The following is a 19,676-nucleotide window of genomic DNA, read 5'->3' on the forward strand; positions in this document are numbered from 1 at the left end:
AAATTACATGTTATAATTGTGTGTATTTTTAATTGTGGTGCTATAAAAACCCGAACAAAACAGATATAGAAATAAAACTATGGGAGGAAGAAGTTAAAGCAAAGCTGCACTGCATCTGAGCACCACAAACCAAAAAGGCTATTTAATGCATTTTTAATAATCGCAGCAAAATCACTCACCCATTGGTGTCTACATGCTTTATTTTGCTGTGAAATCACTTTAAAAACATCTTAGTATTTACTTCCTAGAATCCATCTGACCTTAGCTCAGGCATGCAGGCAGGAGACTGCTTAGCTGAAGAAAAAACCTTCCTGAAGACTCCTGGGATGTATGACATATTTTGCCTAGGCTGGGAGACCAGGAGATATTAAAAAAAAAAAAAAAGGGTACAGAAGTATGTATGATATACTTTCCTACCCATTTACTAATGCTAGTAGCATAGGGATTAAAAATAGTCAATGTTGATTGAGAAAGTTAAGTTCCACTTTAAACAAATTTAATTGGGTTGTCTGTTAAGGGCTCAAATAAGAACCCCTATAGGACAGCGGTCCCCAATTTTTCCACTGACTGGGACAGTCCATCATAATAAAGAATTAGTGGGAGCCATGAGCTTGTTTTCCTGCAACTATAGGACGATGGGAGATAGTGACACCTGAAGTGTGTTGCTTACGTCCAGTTTACTCCATAATCTCGTTTTGGTTGTGGTCACTGCAGAAAACCCTGCTTCACAAAGAGGATGTTGGAAATGAAAGCAAGCTTTCCAGTGCTTTTGTGGCAATCTCAGGATATTCCACCTGGACTTGAATCCAAAACGTATAGAGATTTGAAGTTGCCTCAAACATACAGTACTTTTAAGGCCACTGTCATTTGCAATTTCAAGTAGTTGATTCTCTTCTAGCACAGTCAATTCACCTGGCCTATTCATAAATGATCTGTATTTGCAGCCACTTCCCAACACTAGCATCAGTTCCTCAGCTCCACCTGACATCCAGCATTAGATCCTGATAAGGAGAGCACAACCCAGATCCCTCACATATGCAGTTTACAATAGGGTTCACACTCCTATGAGAATCAAATGATCTGACAGGAGGCAGAGCTCAGGCAGCAATGTGAATGATGGAGAGCGGCTGTAAATACAAATGAAGCTTCGCTCAGTTGCCTGCCATTCACCTCCTGCTGTGCAGCCTGGTTCCTAACAGGCTTTGGACTGGTACTAGTCCAGGGCCCAGGGATTGGAGACCTCAGCTATAGGACATGGAGGCAGGTGCAGACAGGCTAAATTTACTTTTACAGTTGAACCTTTGTGGGAACTTTCTTCCACAGTCAGCACTCCTGATTAGAGATGGGCCAAACGTACTCAGGTTCAGTTTGGTGAATATTATTAAAGTTCAGATTTGGAATTCAAATTCCATTAAAATAATAGGGGACAAATGTTTGATTTCAGTAATGGCAATTTTCCAAATATAAAAGTCAATGAATTGACAAAGAAAAGGCATGGGGGGGCTGGGCACTGAACTGGGATCATGAAGGAATGAAAATTTAAAAAATGTACACCTCAACAGAAAGAGGCCATTCCTTTAAAGTATTACTAAACCCAGAACCCTGCATTCACTATATCAGTACATGGAAGTGCAATTATTTTAGGAAGTATAAACTTCTAAACACCTTCTCTCATCAGCAGTTAGAGCAGTCTTGTGACTGCTTCAGCATCAGTGCTCAGCAGAGCACATGTTAAAGCTTGCAGAAGGCATTTTTTTTGGTAGGAGAATGGTGAAAGAGGCACAGTACAACAGCAGGATCTTGGTGAAACAAGGTTTGCTTTATTTACAAGGGCAGTGGTCACAAAGTGCAGATATCCAAATCAGCAAAAAAAAACCCCACAAACAAAAAATAAAGATTTGCCATGTTGGGCATCTAACTGCAAATGCAGGATCCTAACTACTTGTCTGGCTACAGCCTACCTCTGCTCAGACATCTGGCATTCACACAGACTTACTCTCACCACAATGTTGCTTTCCAGTCTGTCCTGCACAGAAATCTGGTTCCAAGTTGGGACATTCCCTCTAAGCAGCCTGGGAGTTTTATGGGGTCCAGAGCCGTTAACCTGCTACAGCTGAGCTCATTAACCCATCAGTGAGCCAAGCAAGCTCACTAAACAGAACAAAAGGAAAACAGTCAGTGTACAGCATGAATCTGGGACAAATATACCTCTCATCCAGTTCTTCCTGGCTTCCTGTTACAATGTGCAGAGTCTCTCCACATGATATGTCTTATAAGGAGATAAGAAGGGGGCACTGGAAGAAGGGGAGGATCAGAGAAGTCAGGATCAAACAGCCTTTTTACACAATGCAGAGAATTAACCCCTTAGGCTCCACAGTGAGTACAACAAGCATCCTTTACTGCATATACAGACTAATTTTACTGTTGAGGGTTTAGTAACATTTTAAATAAGAATGTGCTTGGGGATGCTTGAAGCTGTTTCTGGAATAACAGAATGTTTTGACTCTCAAAGACAGCATAAGCAGCGCATAAACTGCATGTCTGGTCATTTACTTTACTTTTATGTAATTGCTTGGCGTTCGTGCACCATCAGCTACCCAATATGATTGATTTCCAACCCAAAAAAATGAAAGCTATCAACATCATATAACTTGCAGGGGCAAAACAAGTCACAGAGCATAGCTTGTTATGATGTTGTGATCTTATAGTCAGCAACACACTGTACTGTGCACAAATCACAATTCACAAGCCCACACTGCAGAACTGAATATGCTGTTATACCAAACAAAAGAAAACCACATTGTCATGTTTCAGAGAAAAAAGAAAACATTTTACACAGTAGCTGGAAAGCATGCAAGCATTTTGATTCACTTTTTTCCAAGAAAAACAGATAGGGTATGATACAGTGGAGCAAAAAAGTATATACTCAGCCACCAATTGTGCAAGTTCTCCCACTTAAAAAGATGAGAGAGGCCTGCAATTGGCATCATAGGTAAACCTCGACTATGAGAGACAAAATGAGAAAAAAAATCCAGACAATCACATTGGCTGATTTGGAAAGAATTTATTTGCAAATTATGTTGGAAAATAAGTATTTGGTCAATATCAAAAGTTCATCTCAATACTTTGTTATATATCCTTTGTGGCAATGACAGAGGTCAAACGTTTCCTGTAAGTCTTCAGAAGGTTGGCACACACTGTTGCTGGTATGTTGACCCATTCCTCCATGCAGATCTCCTCTAGAGCAGTGATGTTTTGGGGCTGTCGCTGGGCAACACGGACTTTCAACTCCCTCCAAAGATTTTCTATGGGGTTGAGATCTGGAGACTGGCTAGGCCACTCCAGGACCTTGAAATGCTTCTTACGAAGCCACTCCTTCATTGCCCGGGCGGTATGTTTGGGATCATTGTCATGTTGGAAGACCCAGCCACGTTTCATCTTCAATGCCCTTGCTGATGGAAGGAGGTTTGCACTCAAAATCTCACGATACATGGCCCCATTCATTCTGTCCTTGTAAGGGACCGCCCGGTGGTACCACTAGCGCTCCACTGATTAGGCGTCCCCAGAGCACGGAATCTAAGCCCCAGAGCACTTGTTCACCAGGGCCCCTGATGGTGGGGATGGAATTGGAGACCTGAGACCAGGTCGTGACTACTGAGCACGCCCGTCAGTGGTAGGGGTATTCGCCAGGGGCTCCCGCAGGGGAGAGCCTGATATGAGGAGGTCGGGTGACCCCGATGGGATGGATGGATGGCTGAGCAGGTGCAAGGTCAGACAAGCCAGGTCGGTAGCCGTGGGGGCGGTGCGGTACAAAGCAGCGGGCAGAGAATAGTCGGGTCACACGCCAGGTCAGTAACAGAAAGTCAGATCCAATAGGGGGCATCCGGGAGAGGGGTCAGGCAAGCCAAGGGTCAGAGCAGGAGAATACAGGGTCCATCGCAACCCCCGTGGTGGAGATAATCAGACCCAAAAAAGTAATACTACGCTGCTCAAAGCTGCACTTGTCAGCTTTGGCATATAGCCCATGCTGGTGCAACCGCCCCAATACTTTTGCCACATGAATCCTGTGATCCTTAAGTGAGGGTGAAAAGATCAGTATGTCATCCAAGTAGACGATTACAAAAATATCAAGGTAGTCCCTGAAGATATCGTTCACAAAATGCTGGAACATGGCTGAGGCATTGCACAGCCCAAATGGCATGACCAGATATTCAAAGTGCCCAAAACGAGTACGGAACGCTGTCTTCCACTCGTCCCCCTCCCTTATGCAAACCAGGTTGTAGGCCCCTCTCAAATCTAATTTGGTAAATACGGCCGCGGATTTCAGGCTCTGAAACAGTTCTGGGACCAGGGGCAAAGGGTAATGATTTTTAATAGTGACCTTGTTCAATTCACGATAATCCATGCAAGGTCTCAGAGATTTATCCTTTTTCTCCACAAAGAAGATCCCCGCCCCTGCTGGTGAAGTGGAGGGGCGGATAAACCCCTTTTGGAGATTGTCCTTAATATATTCCTTAAGGACCCCCAACTCAAGCTCAGGTAGGGGGAAAATCCGCCCAAAAGGGATCTCAGAGCCAGGCAACAGATCAATGGGGCAGTCATATGGGCGGTGGGGGGGGGGCAGAGTTTCTGCCCCTCACTTACTGAAAACATCCAAGAAGTCATGATAAACTGCGGGAATAACCTGTCTTAGATTAGAGTCCCCTTCGGAGCACAGGAGGACTTGGGGGGTTGCTGGGCCCGAAGTGCGACAGTGTTCCTGACAGTATGGAGAGGGGAACAGGATAGACCCGGTCTCCCAGTCAATCTGGGGGTTATGGGCCCGCAACCAAGGGAGCCGCAGAATGACTGGGAAAAGGGGTGACGCAATGGCATCTAGGCGGAGGAACTCCTGATGCTGATTGGCTATTGTGGTGGCGATGAGGGGGGTCTCTTGATTAGCCACTCCTGATTTAATCTGGGAGCCATCTGTCAAAAATATGTTAAAGCCCCTTTTTCTGGGTTGTAGGGGAATCTCCTGCTGGCGAGCGAAGTCTAAGTCCAGAAAACAACTGCATGCCCCCGAGTCAACTATGGCTGTCACCTCCACGGTTCTTTCTGGAAGCTGGAAGCAGAGGGGCACAACTAAGTACTGGGAAGAACTGACATTGCCAATAGATAGGGTGGAAAAAGAGGTTGACTTACTCGTTTTCAGAGGGCAGGATCGTACCACATGGCCGGCTTCACCGCAGTAAAGGCAGAGGTTCTGGGATCGTCTCCGCTGGCATTCCTCGGGCGATAATTTAGGCCGAGCCAGACCCAGATGCATAGGTTCCTGAGCATCCCCGGGAGGTGGGATCTGGGTATCCACTCTGGTTTGTTGACCAGGGCCTTGGATCGGAGCCCATGTATTTCCGTGGCCCTGACCGGACCTCTCAAATCTGCGTTCCCGCAGTCTCCGGTCAATTTGAATTGTCAGGGCTATGAGATCTTCTAGAGACTCGGGTAAACCTACTCGGGCCAGCTCATCTTTAAGGGATTCTGAAAGACCCATACGGAACTGGTGCCGCAGAGCGGCCTTGTTCCAGCGTGTGTCCCCCATCCATCGCCTAAATTCCGAAGCATACTCCTCTGCCGCCCGGTGGCCCTGTCTAAGTGCGTACAATGTTGATTCGGCGGAGGCTGCCTGCTGCGGGTCATCGTATAGGATGGCCATAGCCTCAAAAAAGTCCTTCACCGTATACCCACTAGCCCACCACCCACTAGCGCTCCACTGATCACGCGTCCCCAGAGCATGGAATCTAAGCCCCAGAGCACTTGTTCACCAGGGCCCCTGATGGTGGGGATGGACTTGGAGTACCCTGAGACCAGGTCGTGACTACTGAGCACGCCCGTCAGTGGTAGGGGTATGCACCAGGGGCTCCCGCAGGGGAGCGCCTGATATGAGGAGGTCGGGTGACCCCGATGGGATGGATGGATGGCTGAGCAGGTGCAAGGTCAGACAAGCCAGGTCGGTAGCCGTGGGGACGGTGCGGTACAAAGCAGCGGGCAGAGAATAGTCGGGTCACACGCCAGGTCAGTAACAGAAAGTCAGATCCAATAGGGGGCATCCGGGAGAGAGGTCAGGCAAGCCAAGGGTCAGAGCAGGAGAATACAGCGTGTTCAGGTACAATCCGGGTCAGCAACTTACAGGATACAGGTTCACGGGATCAGGAATGCAAGTAAGACCAGAAGGCACTGAATGACAGCTCAGGGCCGTTTAAATATCGCGCCCTGCACCGTCATTGGTGCCAGGCGCGTGCCTGCGGCTCCTAGTGCGCATGCGCGAACCCGGACACCGCGGTCGGCCAGGACCTAGTGCCCGCGTCCCTGCACAAGGCGGCGCACTGCGCCTGCGCCGGGACCAGTGCCGCGGGGATCCGACAGTCCTGTACATGGATCAGTCGTCCTGGTCCCTTTGCAGAGAAACGGCCCCAAAGCATGATGTTGCCACCCCCATGCTTCACAGTAGGTATGGTGTTCTTTGAATGCAACTCAGCATTCTCTCTCCTACAAACACGACGAGTTGTGTTTCTACCAAACAGTTCTATTTTGGTTTCATCTGACCATATGACATTCTCCCAATCCTCTTCTGTATCATCCAAATGCTCTCTAGCAAACTTCAGACGGGCCCGGACATGTACTGGCTTAAGCAGGGGGACACGTCTGGCACTGCAGGATCTGAGTCCCTGGTGGCGTAGTGTGTTACTGATGGTAGCCTTTGTTACGTTGGTCCTAGCTCTCTGCAGGGCATTCACTAGGTCCCCCGTGTGGTCCCGGGATTTTTGCTCACCTTTCTTGTGATCATTTTGACCCCACAGGGTGAGATCTTGCGTGGAGCCCCAGATCGAGGGAGATTATCATTGGTCTTGTATGTCTTCCATTTTCTAATTATTGCTGCCACAGTTGATTTGTTTACACCAAGCTCCTTGCCTATTGCAGATTCAGTCTTCCCAGCCTGGTGCAGGTCTACAATTTTGTTTCTGGTGTCCTTTGGCAGCTCTTTTGTCTTCACCATAGTGGAGTTTGGAGTGTGACTGTTTGAGGTTGTGAACAGGTGTCTTTTATACCGATAACAAGTTCAAACAGGTGCCATTGATACAGGTAATGAGTGCAGGACAGAGGAGCCTCTTAAAGAAGAAGGTACAGGTCTGTGAGAGCCAGAAATCTTGCTTGTTTGTAGGTGACCAAATACTTATTTTCCACCATAATTTGCACATAAATTCTTTCCAAATCAGCCAATGTGATAGTCTGGATTTGTTTTCTCATTTTGTCTCTCATAGTTGAGGTCTACCTATGATGCTAATTACAGGCCTCTCTCATCTTTTTAAGTGGGAGAACTTTCACAATTGGTGGCTGACTAAATACTTTTTTGCCCCACTGTATTACAAACCTGGCAATTCTAAATATTTTAGAGATTGTTTTCCCAACAAGTAAGTATATTTACTTGGCCACTATGTCAGAATAAGAGATGAGGCATATATTATTTAGATTAAAAAAACATGAGTTTGTTAAAGTGTTACTAAACCCAGGACCCTGCATTCACTATATCTGGTCTCCCACAGTACACAGAACATGGAAGTGCAATTATTTTAGTAAATATAAACTGCTAAATACCTTTTCTCATCAGCAGTATATAGCAGTCTTGTGACTTCTATTAGTGTTCAGCAGTGCACTGGTTAAAACTTGTAGGAGGAGTTTTCTTTCTGCTCTAGAAGGATGCAGAACCCCTGACCTCTATCTGGACAGTGCAGTTTGGCCCTGTGCTTATCACATGCACTCTCCCAAGAAAAAAAAAAACTCTCTAGCAATAAACACCAAACTGAGTACATGCAGACTGTCTCCACACGATGTCTTATCAGGAGATAAGAGGGGGACACTGGAAGAAGGGGAGGATCAGAGAGGCCAGGATCAAAGACCATTTTTACACAATGCAGAGGATTAACCCCTTAGGTTCCACAGTGAGTATAACAAACATGCTTTATTGCATATACAGACTTATTTTACTGTTGTAGGTTTGGTAACACTTTACGTCACAGTCAAAAGCCAGAAATATTGCACGGACACACAGGAATTGTTTCTACTAGGCCGCAATGCAAGACAGAGAAACTAGGCAGGTTTCATCCTCCTAAAATATAAGTTAGTGTTTGTAGCTGTAAGGAAATTCCAGTAAGATGACTGCCACATAGGCGTGCGCATGTGTATGGCATCATTCATAGACTTGAGCATAGGCGCTTGGATGCAGGAGCATGCCCAGTTTCTGTTGGCTCCAGACGGGCTATTTAAGGGATGCTCTTGCTCACTGTCAGTGCTGATGAGTCTTCAACTTTTCTGTGTCCTGTGTGTATCTTGTATCTCATTTCTGTTGATGATCTGACTTTTTACTGACCTGATCTTGGATTCTGCTTGTACCTCTGCCCGCCTGTTTCTGACTTCACTTTCGTTCCTGAACACGCTTCTACCTATGCAGCTTCTGTACCTCACTGCCTGGCTGCTACTGTCCTGGGCTGTCTCTGTGACCTGTCTGACTTGGCTTTATACTACTTTTGAGTGCCTGTCGGCTGCTCCTTATATCAGCTCCAGTCATCGCAGTGTGTTCCTGCCTAAAGTCTGCTGAGAGCTTCGGCACAGCATGCATCCAGTATCTGTGGTACATACGGACTGCCCCTTTAACCTCAGCTGGTCCTGCTTGCATCACTGACCTGATGTCCTGCCTGACCTCTCTAGCTTACACCCCCTGCTGCAAGTTCTGCTTACTACACCTGCCAGCACTCGCATTCCTCCTGTCCCCTGGCTCCACCAGTTTTACTTTCAGTGGTGTCTGGGCTGGAGATACAAGAGAGGCCAGCCTCGCTAATTCAATCCCCTACCAGGTACAGTACGTGACAGTAGACCTTGCTGTACAGTTATTAAGCCTATATGGAAAAGCTGCAATTTATGAGCGATTAACCACTTCAGTACTGGACACTTTCACCTCCTTCCTGCCTAGGCCAATTTTAACAATTCAGTGCTGTCACACTTTAAATGACAATTATTTAGTCATGCAACGCTGTAATCTTTAGCATTTTGTTGAGACAGAGCTTTCTTTTGGCAGTATTTAATCACCAATTGGTTATTATATTTTTCTATATAAAGAAAAAAATACCAAGGATTTTAAAAAAGAACATATTTTTCTTAATTTCTGTCACAAAATTTTGCAAATAAATAATCTTTTTTCATACATGTAGGCCAAAATGTATTCTTCTACATTTCTTTGGTAAAAATAATCTCCTAGACTGTAAGCTTGAAAGGGCAGGGCCCTCTAACCCTCGTGTATTATGTATTGTTTTGCAACTGTATTGTCTCATGTCTTGTCCCCCATTCTAATGTACAGCGCTGAGCAAACCCTTTGGCGCTATATAAATACTCTATAATAATAATAATAATAACCAAAATCAGCATATATTATTTACTTCTTGTGAAAGTTATAGAGTCTACAAACTATTGTATAAGTAGCGCTACCCTCTTAAGGGCCGCTGAGTTTTTGGGTCTCCCTAAGCTCTGCACACTTTCATCCAAAGTCAGTAAACAATCCATGAGCTTGTTTTTTTTTGTTTTATTAGGGGAAGTTGTTTTATAAAGGAGAAGTTCCGCTTTAAGCCTTTGTCCCCCACTCCCCATTAAGGATTGGCATCTTTGGGGAACGGGGGTACCTGAATTTGACAGGTACCCACTCCCACTGAGATCGCCTAGGTGATCGGAAGCGGAAGTCGTCCTCCCCCCTCCCTCCCCGTAGTCTTCTGGGACACGTGACAGGTCCCAGAAGACTATGGGGTCATTCACACAGAGCAGAGCTTCTCATGCACAAGCTGTCACAGCCAGGTGCCCACACTGAAGATGCCCGCGCCAGGGAGAGAAGACAGCCAGTGAAACCAGCTGTGGTGAGGACACCGCTGGACCGAGAGACAGGTGAGTGGCTGTATTTTAAAAGTCAGCAGCTACAGTTTTCGTAATTTTTTTTTTCAGGTGGAACTCCGATTTAACAACTTGGATAGGGTCTAGGGGTATGTGGGATGCTCAATGGAACTGTATAATTTATGAGGACAAACATCTTAGTGAAAAGGAAAAAAATCAGCACACAGTCTTTGTAAAGAGCACTTGGTCCCCATTGGTGAACCTCCTCAGACCCCAGATGAAAATCTCCTCATCCACCTGGCTGTCTTGGGATTCAGAGATATACAAACTAGGTAGTCCCAGAGAGAAGTACACCCAGGGGGTGTAGAAGTACTCACACTGTTCTGTTAATGTAGCTTAATGGTTGCAGCTGCTCTCAGGCCTTACGTTAGGCTGGCTCCTTCCCTGCTGACAGGCTGTCTCTTCTAAGTAGACTGGGAGACAGTGGAGGTCCTTCTGTCCAGCTTCAGCCTGTAGGCAGGCCTCCCTCCTCTGATCCACCCCCCCCAGACTCCACACCAGCAGCACCTTCCTCAATCCATCTTCCATACAACTCCAACTCTCCCTTGCTGATCAGACTCGCTCATATTTAAGGGATGACCTAGCCACCATGCTAGACCTCCTGCTTGGAGATTGACCAGATTCCCTCAAACATGCAAACCTAGGCCTTCTCTCCTTTGACCCCCTTCTAGAAGGTGCCAGTAGTTTCAAGAAGGGTGGGGGGGCTCCAGAAGCCCTGACCTGTACAGCCTCCCAACCTAACATGAAGTGACCTCACTGACTCCTTCACAGGCTGACTTATACCCAGGCTTCTAGCAAGCCTCTAATTAAACATCCAAAAATCCTGTCTAAACTAGAAGGCACTACATATACAGTATGTATTTGAAAATTAATCAGTAATGATGATATTTCATTTCTTGAGGCCCTATAATAAATGTCAGTAGAGTGCCCCAAATTACCCATTTTTTAAAATTAGACAGTCCAAGGTAGTATAGCAAGTGTTTTGAGGTTGTAATTTTTTGTCACCTTTTTTGGAAAATTAAGAAATTAATAAAAAAAATTTATTTCTATAGTTTTTATTGAATTTTTTTAAAGAAACACAAAGAATACAAAAAAGAAAAAAATTAAATCCATTAAGTATATCACAAAATTTCTGCCATGCAGGGCGTACACATAAAGTTAAAAGAGGCTTAATGGGATATATAGAACATTCAGCAAGGAGATGCAAAATAAACTAGTCAGAAAGGCATTTGCAGCACCAAGATCTGTCCATGGTTTCCACAGTTTATCAATAGAGGTCTGGGAGTTAGAGTGATTGGAGAAAGATCTTTCATACAAATAATGAATCTTAACTGAGGCTACAGCTTCAGACAGGTTTGGAGTGTGATATTTTCTCCAGTAGCTCGTTATGACACTTCTCACTGCTATGAGTAGGTGAACTGTGAATGTATGGTTAGTTGCAAGAAAGTCATCTATCCCTAGATTCAAAAGAGCCAGAGCTGGGTTCGGTTGCACTAATATACCTGTAATATCCAAGAGGGTTTGGAAGACCCTCCTCCAGAAACTAGTGAGGTTCTTAAAAGCCCATAATATGTGGAAAAGTTTGCCAATTTGTCCACAGCGGCTGTAACAGAAGAGGGAGTTGGAGAATTTGGCCATTTTATAAGGAGTCAGATATCAATGTGACACATGTGTCTGTGGCAGCTCAACACCCATAAGGTGTCTGACAAGGAAGGGGAAGGGGGAACCAGTATTTTAGCTAAGCTAGTTGAGCTGCTGTATAAAAATCCTTTATATCCACCAAGCCCACCCATACCCCCGACCCCCTTATGTTTAATAAGATGGAAATAGGAGCATCTAGCCCTCTTGACTTGCCAGATTTATTGTTTGAATAAGGAGTTCAATAAGGAAAGATATGAGATTTTAAGAGGGATCGGTAAGGTACAAAATAAGTATACCATTTTAGGTAGAATCAATATTTTGAAGGATGCCAACTTGCCCGTATAAGATAACTTATGTTTATCAATATGGTTAGTTCTTTACTGATATCAGTAATAAGGTTTGTAGTTGGCTTCTATTAGAGATGCCGTTGTGGAGGTCAACACCATACCCGGATATGGTATGCTATTTTCAGCCCACGAGTAAGGTAGCTGTGTTGAGAAGTGTTATCTTATACTTGCTTGTACACCTAAATCTAGGATTAGTGATTTGGTAAAATTGACCTTTGGTGGTGGAGGGTGGGATCGGATGGCTTCTGCAAGAGGCTCAATCATTAGGATGAATATAGACGGGGAGAGTGGGCAAACTTGTGGAGTACCATTAGAAATTTTAAATGGATTAGACAGGAGGCCAGAGATATAGACTTGAGCGGATGAGTGTGAATATAAAGCCATTATTACAGACAATATCATTCCCTGGAAGCCAAACTTTGAGAGGGTTGACACCATATATGACCAATGTACCCTGTCAAATTCCTTCTTCACATCTATGGAGAGAAGAACAAGAGGTGTCCAACTTGTCTCATGGTGTATGATATTGAGGATGTCTTGTAGCATCAGATTCCTGTCTGCCTATTGGGAAACCCATCTGGTCAGGTTTGACTAGTGCAGAGATAATATCTAGCAATTGCCTAGCCGTCAGTTTGGCATACATTTTTAAATCAGAGTTCAATAAGGAAATGGGACGGAAGCTAGTTGAGGTATTAGGATCTTTGCTAGCTGGGAAGTGTGACAATATGTGCCAAAAGGGACTTAAAGATTTTGTAGTACACATTAGAGAACCCATCTGGGCCTGGTGATTTACCATTTGGTAATGAACCTATAGTCTTACTTACTTCAAAGGAAGTAAAAAGAGAGTTTGGGTCCATAAGTTGGGAGGCAGAGAGGGTGGGGAGCTGAAAATAGGTAAAAAGAGATTGAATATCTGTGTCATAGGGTTGAGGTGTGAAAGCATCATCTTTTAAATTGTAAAGTGAGCCATAGTAATCTGCAAAGGCATCTGCTATATTTTGTGGGTTTGTGAGCTTGTGTTTGGTAAACGAATGTAATAAATATGATATTTTTGCTTTAGCCTTCTGCACCTTTATTCTGACTGCCAGGAATTTACCTGCTTTGTTATTGTTGGTGTAGAAGTTTAAGGTGGCTTAAGTATACTGTTCACATGACAACCCACTGAAATCATTCTGCAATTTAGCAGGGATGAAGCTAAAGTGTGAATTTATTATAGGAGATTGTGCTGAGAAGTATACTGTTTTTATGGCTCTAAAGCTCAGTTGGATGAGTATACCATGCATGTACGCCTTATGGGAGTTCCACAGTGTAAATGCCCTATATCAGGGGAGGCATTGTCCTTAAAGTAATCTCGGATATGCTGATTGAGCACCTGTTGAGAGTTTGGAGATTGCATAACAAAATTATTACATCACCATAGATACACAGGAGAGCAGGAGTCCCTCTTCTCCTCAGTGATAGGGATAACAGTGCCTGACCAGGTGTTATCAAAGATAAAGGAATGAAACTCCCGCTATAACAACAACTTGTATCAACAATAAACAAATCAATGAGAAATATGAGTGGTGTCTGGAAAAGTAGAAAATGAAAAATTAATTTCATTAGCGTGCAGACAACAACATATATCATAGCCATCCTCCTTGTGTAATAGGTCATGTAAGGAAGGATTGCAGCTCCTTACCAAGGAGGTAAAACCAAGATTGGAATGTATTACTAAAGTAAAGTCTCTATGTAAAACAAGATTTCCATATCGCACCTTAGAGATTCTTAAAAACATTTTCCAGAGAAATCTCAATTGGTGCAAATTTGGTGCATAAACCAAAACCAGCATGTAAGGCATATCATTGATATTGCATATTAATATTATAAATCTACCCTCTGGATCAAGAATAGAGTCTTTTCAATCAAAGGATAATGAGTCTCTGATAGCAAGCAGAATTCCTCTCTTCCTCATGGACATTGAGGCCAGAAAAACATGTGGGTAGTTCCTGTGACTGCATTTCAGGGTAGAGTCATAATAAAAATGAGTTTCTTGGACAGCAAGAATGTCAGCTTTGTGACGGGTGGCTTCTTGCCACATAGAATAATGTTTGGCTGGATGGTTAAGGCCCCGGGCAAAAATTGAGAGTAGTTTAAGACCAATGATGAATGAGCCAGAAAATGATGTAGGGATGTGATGTGTAGTGATGAAGTGTAGAGATGAAAAATGAGGGATCACCTAAGGTATTGCTTCACTGTGTGTTGGTAATTATTCAAACAATGCTGTAGGTAAGGACCAGCAGGTAGTATAGATGGCTGAATAGGTGCCATTATGGACGGGTGCAACATGGGGTCCTGATGGTTGTAAAGACTAATGTAGTAACTAGTCCAGAAATAGATGGTATGTAAAAAAACAGGGACCAGCCATGAAGAACAAAACTAGTAAACAAAGTTAGTACACTAAAAAGGGTAGGTCCTTAAGTGTAGAACCAAGAGCAGTGAACATTACAATTCAAATCAGGAAAAGAAGAATAACAGTATGGTACATTTATTTTAAATTTTCTCCAGGGATTGGTAGAAGAGCATAAGTAACTCGTCAATAGACAAAGGGGTAGCAGATGTGGATGCAGCAGAACTGGATGAAGAGCCAAAAGGTTATTCCAATGCTTGAGAAGCAGAAGGACCTCTTCTAGCTTGGTAATCATTGTTGTGGTACCTCGATGTGTCATGAGAAGGGTAGCCAAGTATTTCCACTTATATACACCATCTTGTATTTCCTGTTTTTTTTTTTTTTCAGCTTTGGTAATAGTTTGGAGATTCCTTCATCTTTGCAGCATGTACCGAGAGAAATCCAGAAGCATTTATCAGTTTTTCTTTAAAAAAAGTAAACATGTATAGAACATTGTGTGGCACATTAGATGAAAGGTATGTTGGGTTTTGGCACCCAATGAGTCCTATCTATGGTGAGATCCACAGATGTGAGAAATGGGATCGCCGAAAAGTTCAAAGGACATGGTGTGGTAGTAGGAAAGGCTGAATGGATTTTGGAATACCTCGGATTTTGAGGTTGTTTCATCATGACCTGTCCTCTAGGTCCACGATTTTAGCCTTATGCCAGGAAGCATCCTCTTTCTGTGCAGTATGGGCATCCACCAACGTATTGAAAGAGGCAGCAAATTTGCCTGCAATGAGGCCTTCAGTGAAAGTAGCATCTCTTTCATAGTAGTATCAGATACAGGCTGACCTGAGGTGGAAAATGTGGCAATAGGATCAGTATATCATGTGTCTATATGTTGTTGATAGTGATCATTGTTTACCTCAGTATCCTCAGTGGAATCCCGCCATGGTCTGGGCCTTGCTGGGCTCCAGAGAGTCATTTTGGAAGAGCCCTCCTGTGAGTGTGAGCAGTCAGCAGTGTTTGGTTGGTCTCGTTGCAATCTTGGAAAAACCTTCTCAGCATGGGTGCATGACAATTTCTGTGGCTTGGGCTGCTCTCTCCATCTGGGCATAACGTTAGGTGGTATGGGTGTTAGGGCGAGTCTGATGAATAGGAGGCTTATGTGATATAGTTAATCCCCAGTGTCTGAGCAGAACTCCTTTCTTATGCGGCCATAATGTTCAGCGGTCACCATGCCCGATCACATTTTTTTATTAACAATTTTGTTTTTACATACTGTCACCAAACCAGTACAGTGTCATCATATGACTGGTGTGGTGGTAATCAGAGACACTGACTGGTGGCAGTATGTTAAAAAAATCCAAATTATTAACATCTTTTTTTTTTCTTTCGTTTATACTGTGATCAGAGTAGTACAGTGTCACTTAGCACCATAGTGACTGCACTGCTCTGGGGAGGTGATCACAATTTTTTTTACAGTATGATTGCTTATTAAAGCAATGATCAGGTTATACGCAATCATTTTTATGAATGGCATCCATTCAAGTGCCATTGTGTACAACTGTGAGCAACAATTGGCCACAGCTATCACTTGGTACAGGTGTATTGTAACTGACTGTTTGTACCATCTGACCAATCCCAAAGATCACAATAGTGCACAATGAAAGGCTATGAATGAAAGCCATTATGTACAATTGAAAAGCGATCGCTGTGATAGGTCACAGAGATCACATGATAGCAGGGCTGGCACGGTACAATGATCTGTCTTCTGCTGTGCTTTGGTGACAGATCAGTCTGCTGCACAGCCTCTAGGCTGCACATGAGGTGCATGTCTGGAGGACATCATAAGATGTCCACTCAGGATAGTGGTGCTCCTGCTCATCCCTTTTATTATAACAGGCCGTGTGAGAGGTGGTTAAACAGGTATATATATATATATATAAAAATTAAATGTGGGCACTGATATAGGAAGTAGCACACATGTTGTTGCACCAGCTGAATAGCGTGTTGCAATTTCTGAGAGCTTGAGCAGACATTTAACATTCATAAAAAAAGAATAAGATTATATTAGCTTCTTTTTTTGCACACTGACAATGGATACAGCATACAGGTTGGTTTGCACCACAGCTGAGCTAGAAAGCCTTTTTGGACACACTGCAATTTCTGAGAGATTGAGCAAACATTTAGCATTGGAAAAAAATACCAGTGTGTTTTTTTGAAACCAACAATAAAGATAGAATACAGTTTTTGCACCACAGCAAAAAATAAATACCCATATTTTTCGCTCCATAAGACGCACTTTTTTCCCCCAAAAAAAGGGGGGAAATGTCAGTGCGTCTTATGGAGTGAATATGGAGCGGCCGGTCCGGTATTTCCACTGCCGCCGTGTCAGAATACCGGGCCGCTCAGCTCTGCAGTGGGACCTTACCTGTTCCTCTATCCAGCGGCGCGCTGTCTTCCCGGCTTCTGTAGTGTGCGTGACAGCCGGGTGCCAAGTGCGCATGCGCAAGAAGCGGTGCTCTTTGTGAATGGTAAGGCGGTACCTGGGACACATGACAGATCCCAGAAGCTGCCGGACCAATCACAAAGCGCAGCGCTTCTCGCTCATGCGCACTGGGCATCCGGCTGTCCGCCGAGCACCCACAATACAAAAGCCGGGTAGACAGCGCGCGGCTGGATAGAGGAACAGGTAAGATCAAAGAACAACTCCGCGGAAGTAAGACCGGGTACCTGTCAAATTCAGGTACCCGCTCCCCCCCCTCCCCAAAGGTCAGCAGTTATCTCCTGTACTGTGTCCGCAGTCTCTGGTCATCTCCTGTACTGTCTGCAGTCTCTGGTCATCTCCTGTACTGTCTGCAGTCTCTGGTCATCTCCTGTACTGTCTGCAGTCTCTGGTCATCTCCTGTACTGTCTGCAGTCTCTGGTCATCTCCTGTACTGTCTGCAGTCTCTGGTCATCTCCTGTACTGTCCGCAGTCTCTGGTCATCTCCTGTACTGTCCGCAGTCTCTGGTCATCTCCTGTACTGTCCGCAGTCTCTGGTCATCTCCTGTACTGTCCGCAGTCTCTGGTCACCCCCTGTACTACATCCGCAGTCTCTGGTCATCCCTGTACTGTCCGCAGTCTCTGGTCATCTCCTGTACTATGCCTGCAGTCCATTTCTGCCTCTAAAACCTAGGTGCGTCTTATGGTCAGGTGCGTCTTATGGAGCGAAAAATACGGTACTTGTTTCTTTGGGTCTTGGGACTCCCCTCTTGTTAGTAGCATCCACTTCTGAGGAAGTGAATTTATGTTCACAAACAGGGGCGGACTGACAACTCATGGGGCCCTTGGGCAATAGGGGATCATGGAGCCCATGGGTCCTTGCCCAAATTCAAAAAAGCCTATGAAAAAGATACCAGGGGCATCTCATGGGGCCCCCTACTGACCCCGGGCCCTCGGGCAGTGCCCGAGTTTCCAAATGGTCAGTCCGCCCGTTCACAAAATGCATTGAGATATGGAATGTGCTTTTTCCAACAATGGGACTGTATGCAAATGTCTTTGAAAGCATTTGGATGGAATGGATATAGAAATATAATGTATATTTTATGTGAGCATAAACTGGAATATATGTGTAGCCAGGTGCCAACTATAACATTATGCCATTCTGGGACATTTACAGATGAGACTATGTTTAATCCTTTTCCCCCAGTTCCCAGTACGGGACTGCTACATCACTTCATGTTAGCAGACTGGGTTCAGTTTTTCTGACAGCAAAGGATCTTGAGACCTGTAGTCCTATAGCCAATACATCCTGTATTCCTGAGTGCTGACGAAACTACAGCTACCAGAGAGCTGGCAAATGAGGAGAATGCAGGGAAAGCAGATATATTCTACAGACTGGCTCTCTCTCTTGGCATGGGATTCAGAGCTAAACACAGGGGAATTGCTATTCTCCTCCAGAGACAGATTGCTGGCCTACTACTATTGGACTCTGCAATCAGTTCAGTGCAGCGGTGACACCGATTGCCACTCCGGGCCTCTGCATTGGGACTGTCATTGTCCATTCTTCACGCAGACACCTCTGCTCACTGTGCTGACAGGCCATTAGGCTGTAATACCGCACATCCCAGCAAGTAGCTAAGAGCCTGAGCAAAAATTCTGTTCCAAGGAGGCCGTGTTGTACATAGGATTGGTGAGCGGGAGGATGCCCAACCTCTTTCTGTCATCACTCTAAAGACCCTTCATGCAGACACATTTACACCTCAGTACTAGGAGAGCGTTGCTTTGAGCAGTACCTCAGTCTATCTGTTTAATGTAATTGAATTACCAGTATTCACTAATGTCTATGGGCCCTCACCACTGCTAACAGAATACAGCGGATGCTACCATATCAGGAACTTTAAACATCTCAGGACTCAAGTTGCAATCTCTAGTCAAGGGAATCTCTTCTCTGGGCCATCACAATTCAACTTAAGGTACTTATATCTATTCATAGAAGAATATACAGTATGTTAACATAATTCTCTGCATTCCCCAAAAAAATGTTGTGTCTTTTTTGGACACCAATGAGGGAAATGGCATACAGGTTTAAATTAGAAAAACCTGTTTGAACAAGCCATAATTTCTGTGAACTTAAGCAGGCATTTAGCCACCGAAGGGCAGAGGAGCTTGGTGTGCAGTCTTCCAGGAATAGTCAAATTTTCTAGCAAATTTGAAGGCACATTGCAAGTGAATACAATTTGATTTATGGAAAGAAAAAACACTAAAAAGCCCTACCTGAACTGGAGGTGGATGGACCTAGTGTCTTAAAGAGACAATACGGGGGAAGTAGCTGTTAACAGCTGGAAGTGGAGCTGCAGTATTCATCGAACAAAGTGTGAATTACCTATTATATATATATAGGTCAAGTAATAAGGTGAGCAAGCACTGCACAAGGAAGTGTACTGGGATTGTGGGCACCGAAGCACTTAATTTGAAGCACTATATGAATTGTCTTTTCAAGAATGAGAACACTGGAGCTATATGGATATCTATTGTGTATTGGTATGTAGTACAATCAAAGGACTTTTTATTTTTGTACAGTTTGCTATACACTTTATTTATACTACCTGTTTATTTTCTATTTTGTGGATTTTGATGATTATTTGCACATTTAAAGAGAAAGCACAGCACTTTCTTTCTTATACATCAGTATGAGGGAACTGTCACTTCACTGAGCCTATAAAGGGAGTCTCTAGTCATTTCATCTACAAGCTCAGTAGAGGACGAGACCTATACACCCAAAATACTCTGAACTGGGTATGACTGATTTATGTCAAAGATCAGAAGAATCAGGGGTGTGGGGACTGCTCGGCACGAT

At 44.3% G+C, this 19,676-nt stretch overlaps 1 protein-coding gene across 2 annotated transcripts in view; it reads right to left on the reverse strand.

The window, feature by feature from the left end:
* Positions 1–19,676, reverse strand: part of RASGRP2 (RAS guanyl releasing protein 2) — an 890,649-nt gene that overhangs the window by 292,662 nt on the left and 578,311 nt on the right. The window lies entirely within an intron of this gene.

The sequence above is a fragment of the Staurois parvus genome, unplaced genomic scaffold (genome assembly GCF_062004578.1).
Source record: "Staurois parvus isolate SC_StPar_1 unplaced genomic scaffold, SC_StPar_1.0 ptg000275l, whole genome shotgun sequence".
In the NCBI taxonomy this organism is placed as follows: Eukaryota; Metazoa; Chordata; class Amphibia; order Anura; family Ranidae; genus Staurois; species Staurois parvus.